General features: G+C 37.8%; 1 long non-coding RNA gene across 5 annotated transcripts; it reads right to left on the minus strand.

The window, feature by feature from the left end:
* Positions 1-3,003: 3,003 nt before the first annotated feature.
* Positions 3,004-21,332, minus strand: LOC122575050. Of its 5 annotated transcripts, XR_006319295.1 has the most exons (18): positions 21,192-21,332; positions 21,031-21,089; positions 20,242-20,471; positions 19,730-20,113; positions 16,762-19,655; positions 16,524-16,641; positions 16,242-16,456; positions 15,382-15,645; positions 14,685-14,904; positions 12,447-14,200; positions 11,891-12,089; positions 11,429-11,706; positions 9,100-11,363; positions 8,560-8,988; positions 8,408-8,483; positions 5,510-8,321; positions 4,699-5,069; positions 3,004-4,583 (listed from the first exon to the last, which is right to left on the minus strand). It is a non-coding gene; the product is annotated as an uncharacterized LOC122575050 (long non-coding RNA). The 5 variants fall into 5 exon arrangements; XR_006319292.1 differs by having other exon boundaries at positions 20,242-21,089; XR_006319294.1 differs by lacking the exons at positions 21,031-21,089; positions 21,192-21,332 and adding an exon at positions 20,869-21,002.
* Between the last annotated feature and the right edge of the window lie 376 nt (positions 21,333-21,708).

Raw genomic sequence — 21,708 nt, forward strand, 5'->3', positions numbered from 1 at the left:
CCCCTCTCTCTTTCCTATCCTTCCTAATACATAAAGCGAAGGAATAGAAGCGATGGATTGCGTTTTATCATATATAATGCTTTACGCAGAAATTCGTCGGTCGCTTCGACGATAAACTGTATTATTTCTCTTGCGACCCCTCTTCGCGGACTCCCACGAGCGGCGGACGCGCTCGATATGTACCTCCTCGTGAAGGCGCGTACCGTTCGCTCGATCGCGCTGGGTCGTCCGACTGGAAATCGATGCTAAAGCCGGGGTAGAGGCGCGCCAGTGGTGCCGTAGCACGGCTGGCACACACCGTGTGCTCCAACACAACGCTCGATAACGTTGTGTGTGTCCCTTTACGTGCGTACACACCGTCACGCTCTATACCAAGAGAGATTAAATCGTGTAGGTAGACGGGGTCTCGCATACACAGGACGGAGCTTGTGTGCAACGCGTCACGGTCTACGGATATACGTGTACGCCAGAAGTGGCTCGAACACGCACAAAAGGGCATATGCAGGAAAGGAGACTCTTGCAACCCTTGTGGGATACGAACATTTTCAAAAAGTCTCCGTGTGCTTTGAACACTCCCAAATGCTCGACGATTGGTCGCTTGCAAAACGTAGAGGGGGTAAACGTGTTTTTTTATGCTTGCGGATGAAGATCACGAGACGGATGCCGGGAGCCGTTGGGAAACGAGCGATTTCACAATTTTGTAAACGCGACGACACGCGCGCTGTACTTCCGTGCTTACGAGCTTAATGATGTTCGTTCTGCGAATCGACGAGTTGAAACTCAATTAAGAGAACTTGCTATAAAATTGCAGCTTCTTTTTTGTAAATTTCATTCTAAAATATTTTCTAACATTTCTCGTATTTTGCTTCGCCTGTAAAATTCATCAAATATTTTAGTAATTAAAATAATTTGAAAAATCGGGTTTGTCCAATTTTAGTTACTCTCTCCTTTGTCCTCGCAATCCGTTAATTTTGGATTCCACTACTTCTTTGTTGCTAGTGTCCGTGACCGTCGTGCAAAATTGCAAGCAACAGGGAAACTTATGGCCGTTTCTTCAAAACTTTTCCTATATATGTGTATCTCGCGTAAGGGTTTGTCTCTGCTATGCTGAATATACGTATATACGTAAGTGAACGAACGTTCATTGTATCTAGCATACCCCTTATACCGTCATATACCACATGCTACGCCGTGCGATAGTGTGCTGCCGTATAATCATTCGGCAAGCTGGTATTGGTCGACGATACCGATGTGTTCGTTGTGAGATCTCGCTTCGCCGCCAGCCCATGCCCATGAGTACCATAGCAAACGGCTCACTACCAATGTCAGCAGCACTACCACCGATGCATTGTATGGCTGCTACGGTCGGTTGAGTGTACTGGTGGAAAGTGCCGAGCGAGCGCTTGCGCTTCGGTAACTTTCCATTGTCGGTGCCTCTGCACAGCAAGAACGAAGAAACTTACCGAGAATCTTTCGAAACTTTACAATCACAAATTGCTATCCTAAACTCAAAGCATCTAAAAATTATAAAATTTGAACAATTCAATTTTTTTCGACTATATTCTTCTCATTTTGAAGTTTTAGAAATCGGTATTAGCAGGAGGCAAAAAAGCCGTTATAATTTTACAATTATATAGGTCCGTTTTCTGTAAAGTTTAAGACAGTACCGTACACATAGTTCTTTTGTTACATATAACAGGTTAGAAATTTCAATGGGGATAGGTCCACAAATTTTCTGAGTTGCTTTATACTATTTTCGGGATACATCACAAAACTGATAAGGTCAGCAATTTTAAAATCTGCAAGGTTTGCGGCAGGTAAAGATTTTAAAGCTTAGCTAGGTATGTGCGCATGAACAATGGTACAAAACTCGGATATTTACGGTCGAGGGTTGTACGAAAGATTAAGCCGTCTTCAATATCGGGTAACTCATTTTCACAAATTACTGGACTCTCAGTTTACCAAGTATATATCTTGAAATATGTTTGCCACAAATTACCCAACAGTAAAAATTAAAAACTAAAAACTAATATTTCATACAAAAATTATCAAATTCAAATCTAAGAACAATTTCCTTTAATAAAAAAGATCATCTAATTTAAAAGATCGAACTGAAAATATTAAGACACTCATTCCTTCATGCTTCCACTATTCAAAAGGTATTTCAAATTTAAAAACCGGAAAATGTCTCCCTAAATTAAAACTCAATCGTTTCGCGATTTCAATCTTTGCTCGCGTGTGCGCGAATTTGCCGTTTACGTATTTTAAATGGCTATGGGGAAAACGGAATCTGGTAATTAATACGCCGGGGAATATTCGGGTGGTGAGAAACGAGCGATTACTGGGACTCAACCCCGTAGGCCTAGAGAGAGTAGTACGTAATTTTTCGGGGAAAGAGGGGGCGAGGCCGAGGAGGAAGACGAAGAGAAAGGTTGGTTTTCTTTTGAAGCACGTTTTAACAGACAACAGAACCAGGCAGCCGGCCATAAGCCCCGCATCATGGCCGTCGACTCACCGTTATGTGCCGAGCATCGGTGAAGCCCTCGTGCCCCCTATACAAAAGAGAGAGACCCGACCCCCTCTGTCCCTCGGGCGCTTGAAATTCAACCCCGGCACTGTTGGCCGCTCCAGGGTTGCCAGATCGTGTTGCTACAGCCGCGAGGTTGCAGCACGCCGTTATCGTCGTTATCGATGCTTACCGCACACCCGGACAATCACCTAACCTCAAATTCAGCTATAGGACGAGTGTAGCTTGGTTCTGTTATCAGCACCGTCGAACCTCGGAACATCCCCGTCCAAATCGAATGAATAGTTTTTGAAAGCATTACGAATTGTCTATCCCACGATAAGTTTTCTCTTTGTGTTTTCATACTCGAGTATTTGTCGTTTGTGTTATTGGAATCTTTTGGTATTATTTGTTAACTTTGTTACGTTTTTTAAATCTTTACGTAGCAATTTTGTTATCGTTTAAATGAATGAAAAGATATTTGGTGTTTTAAGAAAAACTGTAATATAACGTTAAAGTAAAAAATCATGAATATTAATCTATGATTTTTTTTATAAAATTTAAAGAACGTAGTAGGATTAATAGAAATCTCGCAAACGAATGATGTTAATAAAATGTAAATAATTTTATAATGAACTTAAGCTGCATTGAAGCCTACGCCATTGTTTGTAAGATCCTACATTGCGTATACATTATTACGGAACATACGCCCCATGGATTCTACGCCTTTCTGTTGGTGTTTCTAAAGAGCGACCTGTAACTCGCCAATTATTTGTCGTCAGCAACAGGTCACACTCTCTTTCCGTGTCTATGGTTTACCCGGAAGTCAGTATACGTGCTTCATAGAATAATAATAACATCACGTATGCAATATATCGTATATTCCCTGAACGGGCTAAAACGATACTACCTCCGAAATATCTTTCTTTTTATCACACAGATTATTTTTATTGTTATTTATATTTTTCAGAAATATCCAATTTTAATATGTAACTTAAAGAAAATAGGCAACTTTATTCATAAAAAGAACCAACTTCCATAAAATACTCTACTTTAAAACCAAAATGCAAAAGTAGCGAAGATTTAAAAAGTCGATGATCGAAAGGGATCGAAAGTGTTCCGTGATATTTAAAGAGAAAAACGTTCCAAAAAATGACGGAACGTGAGTGAAACGAGAACACAGAATTTTGATCGCGATTAATGCGAAATTGCGATTGTGACTAATGAAACAGAACAATGGGGAAAAAGATCGAAAGGTGTAGACGTGACTATATAGGAACGTATCGCGGCTGAAAATACGGCTCGTATGCGGAGTGACTATTGCTGCGTTCGATCGAACACGTGTACCCGATGCGGCTGGTATACGACATTGTCGCGAAGTGACATGTGGGCCACGGCTCGGCAGAATGTGTGCGAACGAAGCATAAGGCCGGGCAGCCGAGGGACGGGTACGGAGCTGCGCTTTATCGTGGGCCAATCCAAGCGCTGTGACCTTGAGTAACTCTAGAGAGAGAGATATATTTAGCTGTGAGCGGTTCGAGCTGCTGGTACTGCTGCTCTCTCTACCTATAGCTCTGTCTTGCACTCTAAAGTCTCTCTTTAGTTAGAGTAGAGGCTCGCAGCGGCGGATAATAACGAGGGAGTCTCGTCAAGGGAAACTCTTGGACACAAAGTTGTCCCTTCGCTGAAATCTTGCAGTCAGATTAGAGTCCAGGATTGTCGTAGCCATGGTTCAACTAGAGAGATATTTTAATCTTGGAATTATCCGACTTTGAATTATTTTTCTCTTTTCTTTAAGTACTGGAGTCACTTTTTCTTTAACTTCTGATGCCATGAAGCATTTTGATTTTAAAGAAATATTTAACTTCTCATCTAGTCGTTTGGAATATCGTAAGTGGATAAACGTTCGCAAACGTTTGCCATATTTTTATAGTACCGTTGGACGTTGCTGCAATTTCTTTCGCAAGAAGAATTTGAAGTGTCTTGAAGTTTCTGTAGGCTGCATTTATTATAGGATTATCTACTAACAAGGATGTTTCGCGTGAGTAACTTCAACAAGGGTGATGAAAGTAGGTCTCTGTAACAATATTCATCGTTTTTAAATATTATTTTAAGACACCATTCATTTCTTAGATAATATAATGATTCGCGTGACGATATTTATAATATTTAAAACGTTTTCTTTCTCTTACTTTGTATGTACGAGCCAATATAACTCTCCTCGCGGATAATTCTTCACTGAAGAATTTTTGAAATACCTGTAGGCTTTAAAACAGCTTCAAGCAATATTATTGAATTCGGCAGTGTTTTGCTGTTTTCAGGGACATTCGATTATTCTGCTTTTTATTTTGGAATGCCGTATCGTGAACAGCTAGGTGACTATGATGAGTTGAAACCAGTTCTCCTTGGGTGTTTCGAGCCGAGAACTTCACGAGATATTCAGGGTTACTCGCCCCTATTTCCGTGAACCTTCAGAGCGTTACGGGACAATTGTGCATTCCCAAATTATAGCTGGTATTTCCGGTTGCTATCTTCGTTGTTCATCTTCATAAAACGAACCCTTCTGTAATTCGGAAATCATTCTATGTGAAAAAGAACCTCGTAAAATAAATGGTCTGTGGCAGACCATTCGTTACAATGAAACTATGAAACATTATTACTATTACGATATACCTACATATGTTTTAAAATGTAGTTTATATTAGAGAGAGATAGAGGGAAAAAGATTATCATAGTACAATAGATTAATCAGTTGAATAAGATGTTCCAGAGTCAGAAACGTCTGGCGCGGAATTTAAAATTACTAAAGGCGAATTAATTTTAGTAAATGTGAATATCACTTAATGAGTATATGTGTCAAATCAGTCTGTAAAATCATTTTATGAAGACGAAATTAAAAAGCTACCATTATGACTTATCATGGACTAGTCTGGCAATAAGAAAGAACTTTTTAATAAATAAGTTATTAAGTTCAAACTGTTACGAAGTTGCATGATGAATTACCTCGTTTTCTTGACTTGATACATTAAGAATTCTGTAATTATATGGATAATAAATTGCATGGGATCCTGTTATGTGCCTTCATCGCTACACTTTAATTATACATGTACTTTAAAACGAACACGCACATCGCCTGAAACTGTCATAACGTAGTACCAGCGATATCTCGTTGAATCTACACTTGTTTTCCTCGCAGAATTCGTTTATCAGCCAGCGATACGATCTTGCTTTAGATAGCCCGCTTCGTTATCGTATCGGTCTTGCGAACTCTACTGAGAATTTTTCATCCTCTGCAATATCAAACTTCTCATTTATCCTCGAAAGAAGCAGCCACCGCTTCACCCAAACACCTACGAGCAGAGAAACGTTTCAGTAACTATTCTCCAACTGCTTCCTATTCCTCGACTTACTCGATCACCATCGGATAGTACGAGCAAACGATAACGTTTATTCAAACGGACCTACATACTCTCTGATGCCAATTCAAACATCGGACCGTGACATTTGTAAAATCTGGCACGATGTGCAACAAGTTCTCCGGTGCGAGATCGATCCCTCCGATCGATCAGGCCGGCGCAACGCGGCAATGCTACTTCGAATTTCCACGGGATCTATTTACACGGAACCAACCAATAGTTCGATGCAACAGGCGAACCGAGATTTCACTCTCTTACAAGAGAGTACGACACATATACACACAGAGGCAGGCATATATATACATACATAGACACAGAGAGAAAGAGAGAGAGAGAGAGAGAGAGAGTGAGAGAGAGAGAGAGAGAGAGGAGGGAGAAAGGGGGTGGGCGCCAGGGAACGAGAGAACAGGTTGGAAAAAGAAGCGAGACAGGAGAGGCGAGAGTGATAGGAGCGAAAAGAGAGCGAGAGAGAGTGCTTCGGGAATGGTAGAACGAGACAGGACATATACAACAGAAAGACGGAGGGAGAGGGAAAATCGCAAGAGCAGGAGATCGACAAGAGAGACAAAGAAGACATGGGACGGTTGGAGGGAGTGAGATAGGGGGGAAAGAGAGTGAGAAAGGCTACAAGTCTGTGCGGTATTCCTTTCAGTGTGATTGTCATTCATGCATTGTGAATCAGGGACTTTATTTTTAGAAGCGACTGAATGAAAGTGGAGTACCCCGTAGTAGTAGTATAATGTCAGTGGTAGGAGGAAGAGGTGGTGAAGGAGGAGAAGGCGGAGGAGGAGGAGGAGGAACGACGAAGAGGAGGAGAATGAGGAAGAGAAGTACGCGATAGGGGGAAGGGGTGGAAGAGAAAGAAAGACAGCTCATCGACGAGAAAGAGGGCGAGGGAGGGAACGAGGAAGACGTTCCACCGATCTGCGAGTAAATCGTACTACGTCCTCACACGTGCTTGCTCTCCCTCCTCCGTCACCCTTTTCCCCCTTTTCGCCACTACCATCACACGACCACCACCACCCTCAGTCAACGACACAAACTACGGGACACGCGAACGCAGAGGCACACGCACGTGCCCACTCGGACGCGGATGTCGTTTACCTATACCCCTATGAATCGTGACGGAGAATCGGTCGAGATGAAGACGTGGAGAGTAGTCGAAACGAGAGTAAACGAAACTCGTACAGTCGCTGCATGGAATCTAGCGGCAGTTGCAAAGTCACCAGAGGCTGTTCGCGCGATTTATATCATGGTCATCGAGACTTTCAGTCTCAGAGAAGATATCTGGAGGATTTACGAGGAGAAGAGATGACTTTGTTCACGTTTCATTGTTCCTAAGTGTTCTTCGAGTTTTTGAAAGATAGAGGCTGAAGAGACTTGAGAAACGTATACTTCATGATATTCTATTGAAGGAGAAGAGAAGAGCATTTAAGTGTGAAAACACTTGAACACACGTACATTCCAAAACCAATCTGTTTGAATCTGTACCAATCTGCAATAACGATACGATATAACAATCATACATCATAATCCACAGACAGCTGGTATAAATTTTCAGGCTCCTATCATACATAAATATCATATCAATCGAGAATCAAAGCCAAATTCCTGTTCATGCCGTGTCATTCACCGCAGAGCATCTGAATGAAAGATTTCGAAAATCGGGTCTCGCAAGGAGATTCAGAAGATAAAGAGGTAGACAGACGAAATAACCTTCGAGGTCACGACTGACAAAAGCGAGACGAGGAAGGAGAGATGCCCGCACACATACAGCCGGACGTGTACACGTACATATCCACAGACATGTGGCGCCGTGCGTAAGCAACGATCCAATAAATAGTAGGATCATTGACACTGTCCGCGTGGCTGGTCTTCAACCGTCGGTTGTACTACGATGTTTACAGTTTAATTCGAGATACTCGAAATGTCACGTGCGCATGTTAGGCGTACTATTCACGATAAACGTGAGTCTTTCCGTTTGAAGGAGAGGGAACGAGGGCGGGTCTTTCGGGGGAGAGAAGGGGCAGATGATTTGACAAATTGCTCGCGAAATGAGTCATCGAGACTCGCCTTGCCTTGCGCTGCCTCGTGTGTATTCTCTTCGGACGTTTCTCTTTCTCGCGTAGACCGTCGTTATATGTATATATATGTATGTATGTACTCAAGGTCCAGCAAACTCTATGCACGTTCCCGTTATCTGAATTGGATTATCAAACTGCGTGCAGCCTTGACCCAGGACAAACTCTTATCTCGTACGTAAACAGAACCGCGTGCATTCGATTTGCGTCATATATCCTGCACTGTGACTCGAAGCTCGCCTGTATTCCAGTGCACGTGAGTCGATTCGACGATGCTCCTGCTTAGTTTCTTTCGATACCGTTTCTTCTATGAGATTTCTGGATAAAAGAAATGTTTGTGGATTAACTGGTGAAATGAATTCGAATGGATTTGTTATGATGTTGAAGAAATGACGATGTTATACCTCCTATTTGGTTTCTATGGTTTCCTTACTGCCGTTATTTTTTAGTCAATTAAAGGTGTTGTAACATGGTAGTTTTCTATGGAGGAAGTCTGGATTAGAGGACTGATTATAGATTAACAGGAATTTGTTAAAAAATGAATATGTTGTTATACCTTCAGTTTAGTTCCTATGGTTTTCTTCTTGTTATTTTAGAGAGATTGAAGCGAATGCGTTGATTTTTGTTAATTCACAGTAATTCGTGGTAATCAAATTGAAGTCCTTGGTATCTTGGACAAAAATTGGAAGAGGATGGAATATAAAATAGTGGGGTTTGTAAAACTGATATGGTCCTTTTTTCAACGGAAAGATGTCAGCGATAAATTCAACCTGTTCCACGAACGTGTGAATGAAACGGGGTTGGTAATCTATGGCTATGTATACGCAGATAAGAGTTTTCATGAATGAACGCTTATTTTTTTTCCTTTCCGTAATGCCACCGAGCTTACGTGAATGGATGCGATGTTAATTGTCGGACTCCATGCATTTTCACGAGATGAAACTCCGGGAATCCCTTCATGAATAGGCAAGAATTCAATAGCGCGCTAAAAAAGCAAAGAAAAAGATAAAACAACTTAAAAGTACTCGTAACATTTTTTAAAAATAGCAAAAAATGACATTCTCTCTCTAAATCCCAGGAATTAAAAATTAAATACCTTTTAGTTGTTAATAGAAATAATTTAATAAGTAGAGTTTGAATTAAAAAATTATACGAAGAAAGAAAATAATACAAAGAATAAAACAGCGTTTAAAGTATAGTACAGCACTGTAATCGTGACTGTTTAAACCGCAACTATTACTATTATTATCTAATCGTGAGATTTATCCTTCGCTTGAATGTCCACGTAATCGTTACTTAATTCTGTCAAACATTTTTCGAACGTAGAACATCGATTATTAACTCTCGCCTGCGATATCATCGTCGTCATCGTTCCAAGAAAATTCTTCGCAGTAAAGGTCAGAAGCACTTATGAAATCTCAGCATAATTCATGGCAAACAGTGTGCCGCGATAGCGGCATTGAGACCTCGGTATGTATTTTCTTTCATCAAAAATTTGATTTCCTCGCGATAGTTTCGAACGAAGAGAAATTTTAGTTCAATATTTGCAAATATTTTTGAAAATCTTTAAAGCAAGCTATCGCTTCTTCTTCGTTTACATAGTTACGATGTGAGATTTTACAAATCTTCTGTGATACAGCGATGAATACAAACACTTCTCTTTGTTTCATTTGAAAACGTTTGTTCGTCATTTCAAATCAAAAGCATAAATTCTCTATACTCTAATTTTTTTTCGCTTGTGAGAACAAAAGTTGCGATTGATTACAATATTTTCTGTTGATTCTACTACTCATAAATATGCAAAATAAAAGTTACACATACATAATATCACAAAAAGTACGATTTCCACAGTTTAATCTACTTGAAAATGTTTTTATAATCCAAAACAGTGATAACAGTAAATACCAACGTTCTTAAATTCAAATACGTATTGCGAACGTAATGCAATTTATAGATGAACGTAACGTGATACCAAGTCTCAAGAGAGTCTTAACTAGAATTACAAGTTATCGATTAATAATTAATCATACGTAATGTAAAAATATAGAGCTAAACGCGGCGTATACGATGTCTAGATCAACGAGTCTAGAGGACTTGTTCGGCGAGATTACAAGATTGCCAAGAAGCGGTGTTTGATCGGAAGGGAGACTGAAATCGAGATGAGCGCAAGATCGAGTTGCATGTCTCGTATTCCGGATTCTGATTTCTCCACAACCGAGCGAGCAGGATCTCAAATAGAATCTCATTGGCCACGAGGCGAAATGTTATCTCCTGTATACTAGAGCACGCATTTGGATGGAGAAGTTGGGCTGTTGGCTGATGATAAGATAACGCGTTCTCGATTGGCCAGTTACTATTCCGCAGCGTATATTCCAAAAATCTTTAATAATATCCGTTTTTAGTCACAGAAATAATTTACCGCTGCTAGTGGATGACTTTATTTTGCGACAATTAATATTCGTGAGTACGTATATTTTTGAGTTCTTTCAAGAAAAATAATTGTCTTATCGACAAGTTCGCTATCATTGCAGACTATTTTTAATAGTTCATAATTTAAGCTTTGTATTTTAAATTATTGTATCTCCCGGTATCTAGATTGTCACTTCAAAAGTAAAATATTTTTTTTGTGCATGAATATTGTACACGGTATTAATTTAACTCTTCAGAGGACCTTAACTTTGAGGTGTGTTGTTTAAATGTTAGTTTGTTATTATTAAACTATTAAATTTTTAAGCAATCACTACGCTTGTTTCTTCACAATCAAACAAAATTTTGGTCATTAAATATTACTTAATGGCCAAAAAATGCACATTCCAATGAATACTTTAATATTCACTAACTTTCTACTTATTTCAAGCAACACGCCATTAATTATTAAGAAGGATTCAAATAATTAGCGCAAAGAACTGCTAAACATTCCATGTATAGATTTTTCTCGGTACTTTTTTATTTGTCGGCGTTCAAAACGCGACAGTTCAATTGCAATCCGAGCACTCAATCTTAACGACGTATTAAAAGCTGGACATCGGCCGTTACCCGCAGGCGCGTGGAGATGAATTGATTTTTAAAATCGGCTCGCTCGGCATTACGATGGCTCGTCCGTGAAGATATTGCGTACACGCTGATCACGAGTCGCCAATAACATTCGTCAGCGATAAATCGTTGTTGTGCAACCATAGCGTTCGTGCATCATGAAAACAAATCGCTGACGTTTGACACTGAACTCTTTCGACGTCGACGACAACAATACATGCTGGTGCAGTGGCAGGTTCTTTCGTGATGCACACCTTCGGCTCGCATGTTGCCCAGACAGTCGAAATGAAATTAACCCCTTGAGGGATGCGGTGTTCGGTGCGGCCACTGAAAGAGTTCACCGTGAAAAGGGGGTTGAGCAAACAGAGTTAAGCGCAACAAAGGAAACGCACACGGAGATTCACGAACATGAGAGTTCTATTAAAATCTTAATTGCATAACTGGCGCACTTTCTTTCGAGACCGAAAATTGTACTGCTTGCCACAGCTTATAGAATACTTTTTGGTGGTAATTTCTATTCAGTTAAGATTGGAAATTGAAGCTTGATGTTCAAGACAATTTTTTTTGAAGTTAATTTGGTTTAATTCTTATAGTACAATATAGAAATATTTAAGATCCTTCAAACTCGTAGTTTCTTTACCAGAAATATAATTGCAAGTAGAAGCAGTACCTAAAAAGTGAACGTGATAAATTTTATAAACGTATTTAAGCTTTATATTAATTATCATATTGCATAAAGTAAACGTAAAATATTCTGTAGTAAATGAAGTCTTCAAGAAATACAACAAAGTTAGAATAAAATCGATTTATTAAATTGTTTGATAAAAGAACTTTCGTTCCATCAACACACATACCTCATTCCTTGCAAATTGCAGCATGCACAAGGCAAGATGTATATAATTGCTGAATTTTGTGTTTATACTGCACATAGCACGCTTATTTCATTCATTTGCCATTTGATCCTCTAATAAGAAAGGAAATTGGTAAAGTACGATTTAAGTGACTGGTGCTCCGTTAAGCAGTTCTCCACTAATTGGATTTTCGAGATGACTTCTGAAAGTAGCATGTTATTTTCTGATCCAATATAGTATCTCACTAAGAAATAACGGAAAGTCTGAATGACGTTATCGTCCGAAACAGTTACGATATTGACCTGTTAACTGGGTCACTTCTTAGTTAGAAACACCTTTAGCCACCGAATTAAAAATTAAATACTGTGAATCAATTTTATTTCTCGCAGAAAATAAATAGATACAACATAATGTATTTGAATTAGAAATATAATAATTTCAACGCGTTAAATAGTAAAATATACGAATTTTATATTTTTTAGAATTGCAACTTTTTGGATTAAAATTCAAATGGATAAGAAAGGAAGAAAACTCTTAAGATAAAAATTCCATAGTTTACCAATAAGGAAGAGAGTCTCAAGTTATCAATGATTAAATAACCTGCTTTCGAAAGAAAGCCTTAATTGTATGCGTTTTAAGTAGTCAATAACGATTACGGTCAGTTTTTTCACATAATCCTTACACGCCAATTGACGTCATTTTACGCAACGCTGGATGCGAACCACTATCGATTCATATACAAGATACACACATGCTGTGTGTCGTTCCAAATTGTACTTTGTTCACAAATTCCTTGATATAGATGTTTTTCTAATTTCCGGAAATTATTCAACTATACTACCTAAAGTGATTGAAAGTTTACCGTAAAAACAATATATACAATACACATAATTGATATATAGAGCTTTCCCTGTGAGGTAGTTTCTTTCTGATACTTGACACAATTTTAAGAAACTGAATTCAATTTTCAAAGAGTTATGAAAAGGAAAATAAGAAGGAAATCATAAAGAATATCTCTGTATCGTGTCACAACGCAATTCATAAAATAATGTTAGCATTACCAAAATTGAAAGAAGATGAACTGCAGTATTAACATATTGATCGACGTATTTTAAAATAGAAGAGGTCATGCACAAGATGTAAAAATAAGGTGTTATGTAGCAATTACTGCGATGCAGATTAAATGGAGTTTCAAAGAGAAGATCGACACGGTAATTGGCGAATGGCCGAATGAATAAGCCTAGGTCATTTCTCTTTGCGTACAAATTGCAAACTTTATCGTATCCGAATGATCTACGGCTGTAGATCGGCCGAATACTACCTTGGATACTGGCGCATTCTCGGTCGGTAATTACGAAAGTCAATTTCGCAGGTTCACTCTTCTCTTATCTACCCGACCTCCTCGAGTGGAAGTCAAGTATGTATATTATCTCTCCTTATTGCTGCGTTTCGCTGCAGCACTGAACAACCGGAGGACTACATGTCGATAATTCAAAAACCAAACGCGTTTCGAAAAGTAATTTACTCCTGTAACAATTATAGTAGCATGTATTAAATATTTAAAAATAAAAGAAAATATAGGAACGTCAACGACACATATTAACATATTCTACTGATGGTATAAATTAATACATAGTGATTATTAATTGAAATATTTACTGTGAAATATTCGATAATAATAATAAATATATTTCGTTCCGATAATCAACCGAATCTTTGTACCGTGTAATAACAGTGACTCTGCATTACTGCGCATGCGTAACACAATGCAACGAACAATTTTTGAAATGAGTTCTACTTGTATTAACCTATATAAAACATTGTATCTAATCTTTTTTCACTCTCGTGTTCTTTTGTCTCTCTGTAATTAATGTAAAATTATGCTTAAAATACATAAAAGTATTAGGTGAAATAGATCTGAAAACTTTCCGTGATCGTAAATGTTTTATCGTTTTACTATCCTCTAGTCAGTAAGTCTAGTGGAATGTCGGAGTTCTGTGCCAACGCAGCGAACGTTTTAAAGGTACGTACTGTGGATACACCGAGATCAGACTATGGATTATAACCTCGCTCTCTCTACAAGGATGCCATGCTCCGCGGTTTGCGCTAATGAACCAGCAAGCCTTTATGGTGGTTTTATTCTCTTACGTCACCAAATTCATCGGCGCGGCCTCGGTTCGCACGTAACGCCGGACCTCTGGCGGTTTGTTCTGGAAGCAGGCCAGCTAGGCCGCGCCAAGCTAACGAGTTTTTTTCCGGCGATAAAGGCTGACGCAAAAGTTACCCGGGAAACAGCAGGAAAATCGCCGCGCTCTATACCAGAAGGCTCGCTTTAAACATTTAAACCTTCGCGCTTTGAACCATACCGCTTTCTTTTTTTAATGCTTTTCTTAGAAATATAATATCTACTTATAAAGTATACCAATCAACTATCACAGAAAGAAAATTATTCATGTTTTATTATTAAATTCTTAAAACTGAAACATATATGAATGTGCCATGAAAGTCAAATATTTCAAAAAGTATAGTAAAAAGTTAATATTGGTTATTTGACATATCCTAAATTAACTCGAAAGATTAATAAAGTATATCATCCAACTATCACAAACAGAAAAGTATTCTTTTTTATTAACGAGTATAAATATTTGAGAAGCCATAGTAGAAGAATAATAATGATTATTTACAAAATTAAGTTGAAAGAAAGTTAAATTATCAGATTGCAAATATTCCACTTTTATCAAAATTTTGTTAAATTCTAATTCAATTTTATAGCAAAACCGACAATCTACGGACTTACCCGTTCAACGAGGATTGCATAAAGTTCTTCGGGGTTTCCCGTATCCTTTTTGCACCTGCCGGATCTGTTCTGGCTCTGCAGGTGCTTAGGAAAGTACAGGACGTGATCACTCACACTCTTACGCTCGCTGCTCCTTCTCTATGCTTGAATATTATCTTCTTATTATGTATGTACTTGTGCGTCTGCAGGAAGCACACCTGCCTACTTTACCTCGATATTTCTGAAAACCAGTAATTTTACACCCTCTCTAAATTTTTGTCTCTTCAGAGATTCTATGTCAACATATTTTTACACAATAATCATCCTAATGCAAATTATCAAATCAACAAAAATTTCGAATTTTAGTTTCGTTTGGTTCTAAAAGATAATCTATTTATAAGAACGAAGCGGAAATTGTGGTTTAGCTGATTTTCTTCAAAACTTCAAATCAACGATCAGTTTGAAGCTTTTTCTACTCTCTAATGCAAGTCTCAATGCTGCAAGAATAGAATAAAGAATAATTTTATTTAGATTTGATTCTATTCTTATGGATTAAATATATTAAAACATATTTTAATCATAATTTCTTTACACCTGTTTCTAAGTTATGTGATAATCTTTGTTGTGACCCCAATGTTTCTTTATTTTGTACTATAATTGCATTAAAAAAACGTGTTTATTCCTTGATAAAAGTAGTAACAACTAAGTAGAAATTTACCAGTTTCCTGGGTACAATTTTGGCAGCGAAAAGACAACGTCTGATGTCGAAGATAGAAATCACTGATGTGCAACCAGCAGTCCGAACTCCCCTCCAGAAACAAGAACACCTGTTACAGAGTCCGCAAACACGAGATGTTCTATTCATTCTCATGTAGAATCTAAGTTATTGTTCACTATGACGTACAGTTCTCTGCCTTACCAGAAGCATCAACCAATTGCGAAGATGGCAGCACGTATCGAAACTACCATTTTCCTGTAACATCTATTACATGATTGATAATCAAATTCCTGTACACTCTTATTCAGTTTAATTGGTTTCTATTATCTTTCAGCATCAATTAACATATGGTTGCAATTTTAATTATAGTTAATAATTATTAAATAAATTAATCTCTTTGGACGTCAAACATAATTTAAATACAGTAACTTATAATCACCTTTCACCTTTCCTATATATTTTATGAATCATAATTTGATATTTTGATAATTTGAAATTTTATATTACCGAAATTAATTTTATATTAAAGAAAGTTACTGCGATAAAGTATAATTAGCCATATTCAACTTCTTTTTTTTTAAATTATATCAATTTTTTTTATATACATTTTTTTTTATATGTCAAGTATTTCATAACGTTAGAATTACACGTAATTAAAAAATATGAAAGAATTGAGAAATTGTAAAACAAATGTTTCGTTTGACTTTAGATTTTTTGTTGACCTTTAACATTTCCTTTGACTCGATAATCGATTTTTTTATTTATAGGTTGTAAACTGAATAATCGGTGATGTGATAATTAGAAAGTGACGAATATTGATGTTTGGAAAACGATAACAGTATTGGCAATAGAAGATATACATTTTCGAACGTTCGCTGAACAATGCAGAGTATGTCAGATGATGGTGCGTCAGAGGATGACGTCAGCTCTGATCTTGACGCGGATTTACAGTAACATTTCCATCGACTGGATTTGTATCTCTCTGTCTCTCTTTTTCTTTCTTTTTCCATCTCTCTCTACTCCCGTGACGTATACGTAGTACACTGTATACTGAACACGTGCTTTCATCGTATTTCTAGAGAGAATTGATGGATTCATTTGAGCGCATGCATTTTCAAAAAAAGGACTACATTTTTCTATACCTTTTTAATCTGTTAACGTAGTCCGTTATCGACTGTTTTCTGTTTCATTTTTAATTGAATTACGATGTCTCGCTGATTCGAGCGTAATGTTTTTACGTTGCCCGTTTAAAGCTTCCTTCTAAAAAAAAAAAAAAAAAAAAAATAAAAATTAACTTGTTGCAACATACTTTCAATAAATATAAATAATAAAATATATTAAATATTCTTGAAAAAGTAAAACTTCACACTTGTTAACGACCTTTTTGCTATTCTCGATCCTTGATTTAAAAGCATGGCTAAAAAGACAGGACCTCGAATATCAAAATCACGATGAACATACAAATGCCTTATTATGTCTGGTTCGCGCCTACAGCTACACTATCGAATATGTGACTGGGTTCCATAAACTTTTTCCTAATCCTTTACTGTATTTTTAAGAATATTACCGACTGGAATTAATAAGATATCATATAATCATTTATATCTAATAGCATTAAATAAATGAAATGAGTTTAAGTTATTTAAGGAGACCTCAAAGTACTCCCTAATCTTATTGATTTCCAAGAAGGCAGTATGAAACTTTGAATGTTCTCCATCAAGATATGCAACAATGTAAAATGAGGCACGTGCATTATCGATACTCTCCCTCTCACTCTCGTGGCAATCGGTCAGAAATGCTGAATCATTGGCAGTGCTCTCAAACATCTTGTAGAAAATTCATCGTACACCTTGTTCCAGTTCTCTCGTCGCCGAAGATGGCTCTCTGGCGAGATGTCGCTGGTCGAAGAGCGCGTTCACCTCGTCGACGAGGATGCAAAATGAACCAATGTAAATTTAGAACCGCCTTCTTTCTTCGTTTCGTAATCGGTTAAAAGAGGAAACGTTTCTCTCTGTGAGTAATACGCTGACGTTTTTCCTCCATTTCCTAGACATGTAGAAAATTCCCCGTGGAATCTGCTAGACTCTAAACGACAGGCTTTATAATATGCGGAAACTTGAATTTTCTGGTATTTTCAAATTTGTTTCCGAAAATTCTAGATGAGCGGAAGATCGAAACAATCGTGATATTTATCCAAATCGGATGAAATGGGAATAAGTTGACAGGCCGGTTGAAATCACACGACTGGTCCTCCGAGGCCTGGACGTCGAGCTTGAAAACCTTGGAGCTCAGGGCCATTGTCGGGTGGGGCCTTTACCTCTCTTCCCTTTCCCTTTGATAGCCACGGGAGCCTTTCATCTCCTGGAACATGCCAGAGAGAAGAACTTCTGTGTGCACGAGAGGCTGTGCCTTCAACAATGTTGAAGGAGGTACGGACGCCAGGAAGATGAGCCATGGTAGCTACGTCGTCTCCAGACAAGAACCGAAATTGCATTTTCACCGAGGGTCGCCCTCAGACACGAGCAGAGCCCTCTTCTTACTCCTCATTTTTTTCACTTATTTTTCATCTCTTCTTACGTTTCTTCTTTCATTCCGTTTCTCTATCCCCCTTTTTTACCGTGCTTGTCTTTAACCTTGTTTTCGAACACTCCTTTTCTTCTCCTAATACCTTTCGTTCTCTTGTTTGCGGCTTGTATTCTTCGAGGATCAGCCGGGATAATGCGGACGATTTTGGGTTCAAGGTTAATCCGATAATTTTAAGAATCACTGCTTTTGGTGAAATATTGAACAGTATGACTAAAATAAAATTTCCAAATGGAACCGAAAATTTGTTTGCCGATCCTTCAAAATCCTATATTTGTTAGTTAATGTTTTACAATGCTTTTCCTGTATGTATTAAGATCATAACAGCCAATAACAGGTAATGAGATCATCAAAATTCAATGATAACATTTTGCACACAGTTAACTTAATTGCTCCCTGTTAATGACTGTCTCACCTGTGTAGCAGTGTCGGTCTTGGTAAGATTGCAATAACGTAACGCTTATGATAATGAAAACGGCAGTGTTAAAGGTATGTGCGAAGTCACGGGAAACCTTAATAAAGGCTGAATATCATTTAAATTCGATTAACTGGATTTTAACGCGTGTGCAGTTTATATTTCCCGCAATCGAAACCTTTCCTGTGCGGGATTTTAATTCGACGTGACATTTTATATCACAAAAATCGCTACTTTAAATTCAAATAACTACTATGCCGGTAATATAACGTAATTAACTACGTTATGTTTCTTACTTTGAATTTACATAAATTCTCTTTAATACGCCGTTCGACATTTAATCTTTTGAACTTTCCTACTTTACTTTGCAGGAGAGCGCATTATCAAAGAAACGAGCAACACGGAATCACGTTTGTTATTGGAAATGAAGGCTAGGGTTAGAGCTTCATTAAATGGCGTGCGAATGTCTTGGAAACTTTCATTGAATGTGGGCGGAAGCGTGCATTTGTGATGCCCGTAAATCTTGAACAGGAAGCGAACGCGCGCGTATTCATGAATTCGGCACTGCCTTTCCATAAAAATTCTGATCACGGTCCTACAGCCCGTTTCGTCCAAGATTCGACTGAACAAATATAATTTTATGCCAGCCGTCTTTTCATCCCCTGGGCACAAAGTTTTTCTTTCCACCCACGATTCTTTCCACCGACCAAACGCTGACTTACTTTAAATTGCAAACAAGTTTTCAGAGAACATCCTAATGGGACTCTTAAACTCCCATCATCTCGTCGCTCCGTTAGTTAACGAACTAATCCCTCCAAATTAATCTTGATCAACGTATTTGTGATTAAAAGCGAATATCCTCTCTTTACTGTACTAAAATGAAGAAAAAAGGAAGAAATAAAGATTAACCCCTTCAGTACATATGTTACATCGTGCTTCTCAATTACTTCTTAAACTTGTAATATCTCATTGATAATATGTGTCAGCCGGTAATGCCTGATTAATTATTGACAATCATCAGATGCTTCCAATTTTTTTAATGAGCAATATATGATCAATGAAGCAACCCATTTGGAACAAAACCAATGGGGACGTTACCATCGAGATCCTTTGACGTGTAAATTGTACTTCGTAGCTACGTTTAATTGGAAGACCGTTTGCAAGATGGTACAATCCGGCCTCGCTTTCATCGCTGCAGTCGCACAAAGGTAATTCAATTTCCGCGCTAACGCGCACAATCGTGTATATCGTTGCGCATGGATCTCGTGTTGCTTTCCTAAAAACATCGGCCCCTACAAACAACTAAGCAATAACCCAAATAAACAAATGTATTCGCATGACGAGCCTTACATAAGAGTTTGGTATACAGTGGCGAGCCGACATCGTTCGCGTGACGAGCCGCTCTCAAACACGATGACAAGGATTCATAGGAATTTTTAACCCGGTTACACTGACCAGCTTCATTTCGATAATAAAAGCTTTATTACGTGCTTACCTTTTATTTACAAATGTGGTTCGAAGATTTTATAAACCGTTGTGAAATTTTTCTGATGATTTCATAATTTTAAATGTTCATAATCTTTGACATGATTTATTATTCTTTTTTAAATAATTTCTTTTGTGGTCTTGATAAAAAAGAAACCAAGGCAACGAGAACGCTTTGCGATAGAGACCTTCATAACACTTCTTTTATAACGTTAATAACGTACGCTTTATTAAACCACTTAATAACATCTATATATAGTAAGAAATTATTGATCAATATAGTTAATTTAAACAAATTGTTCCTCGCATTAATCACTTCTACTCTAATAAGCAATCGAACTGATCGAGTAGTCTTGGAGAATATGGTGTTTACATACTTTCAAAACGAACGCGCAGTCTGCGAAGCTAACAATAGTTGGATGCATTGATCCGTTGCTTGAAACGATTGATTGTAGATAGAGTGAAAATGTAGCTAGAGGTACATATATGCTCTATAAGCCAAATGCTAACTTTCGGTGTGTTGATTCTCCGTCAAAAATACCAAATTACTCTCCCGTACAACGTAATCCGATCACTGGGTTACCATTTTTCTACCAGTACGTTTCATCTATAACAGTAAAGAAATTTTTAACATTGGCCAAACTGATCTAGCCTGCTTTCACTGTACGATTGTTTATAATTCACGTGATCGTTCGACAATAACGATCACGCTGTGAAATGTTTATTCATTGCACGACCGATGCTCTGTTTCTAACAAATGTCAGTTTGTATGCAAACGTTTGAACTATGTTAACAAAGGCATTACAATTACGACATTTTTTCTCCTCTTTTTTTCATTAATATATATATATATTATATATATATTATGAACATTTAATCTATTGTGGACTTCACTTTGGCGATACGAATAAATCCTTATTAAAAGAATTTTACTGCATGTTTTTAGTATTCGATTACTGATAGTCATTTGAATAGTAGAATCGATTTTTACTTCTCTTTTCTACCTGTGAAACTGCATACGTGGTACGAGCACGGTATAATAGGTACAGTAATTGTGCGAAAAATACAGGTTTTATTCAGCAATTATTAGATGCTCGATGTCCATTATTCAATCGCAATTTGCTGTATAGAGCAGGAAATGACGGAAAATGGAAAATGCGCAATACCTCAATACTAGTCATCGTCTCTGTTCCTATGATAATACCCGTGAAAAGTCATATTGTTCCTGAAAAATCTCCAACAATATTAGAAACGGAAATTATTTTCAAACGTACATACACATATATCATTATTTAAAAACATGTCGTGTTGATATATCGCATATTACCCTTTTTCAGATTGTAACTATTCATTCGTATTCCTATCGTGGGACAAGATTATACGAACAACATCTAACCTAGTTCTAATTGAAAAATGAAAGGATAAAAATATATTGGTAAAAAGACGAAAATGGTACGTAAAATGTAAAACACCTTTGCAAAGTCATAACATGGGTATGTATTCTGACGATCTCATAAAGTATAAAATGGTGGTGGAGCAGTCGACGCAGCATTATGGAAGCGCGCATGCGCGCGCCTGCGCCACAGAAAAGTAGTACGCTAGGCTTTTCGTTTCGAAGAATCGTACACGTCTTTCTATGGCATACAAAATCTCGCGACGATCGTGGACGGGTCGTTTAACTCGAATCTCCGACTCGTAATTATTCGATCTGTATCCGGATAGATTGACCTGACATTTGTATATTTGGACGAGAGAATTCAGACGTCAGGGTGCGCAGTGGTCAGTGCGCATTGTTGAACCGAAACACAGTGAGCGGATCAGTGGGAGAGTCGAGTGTAATGTCT

This window comes from Bombus pyrosoma, linkage group LG14, assembly GCF_014825855.1.
Source record: "Bombus pyrosoma isolate SC7728 linkage group LG14, ASM1482585v1, whole genome shotgun sequence".
In the NCBI taxonomy this organism is placed as follows: domain Eukaryota; kingdom Metazoa; phylum Arthropoda; class Insecta; order Hymenoptera; family Apidae; genus Bombus; species Bombus pyrosoma.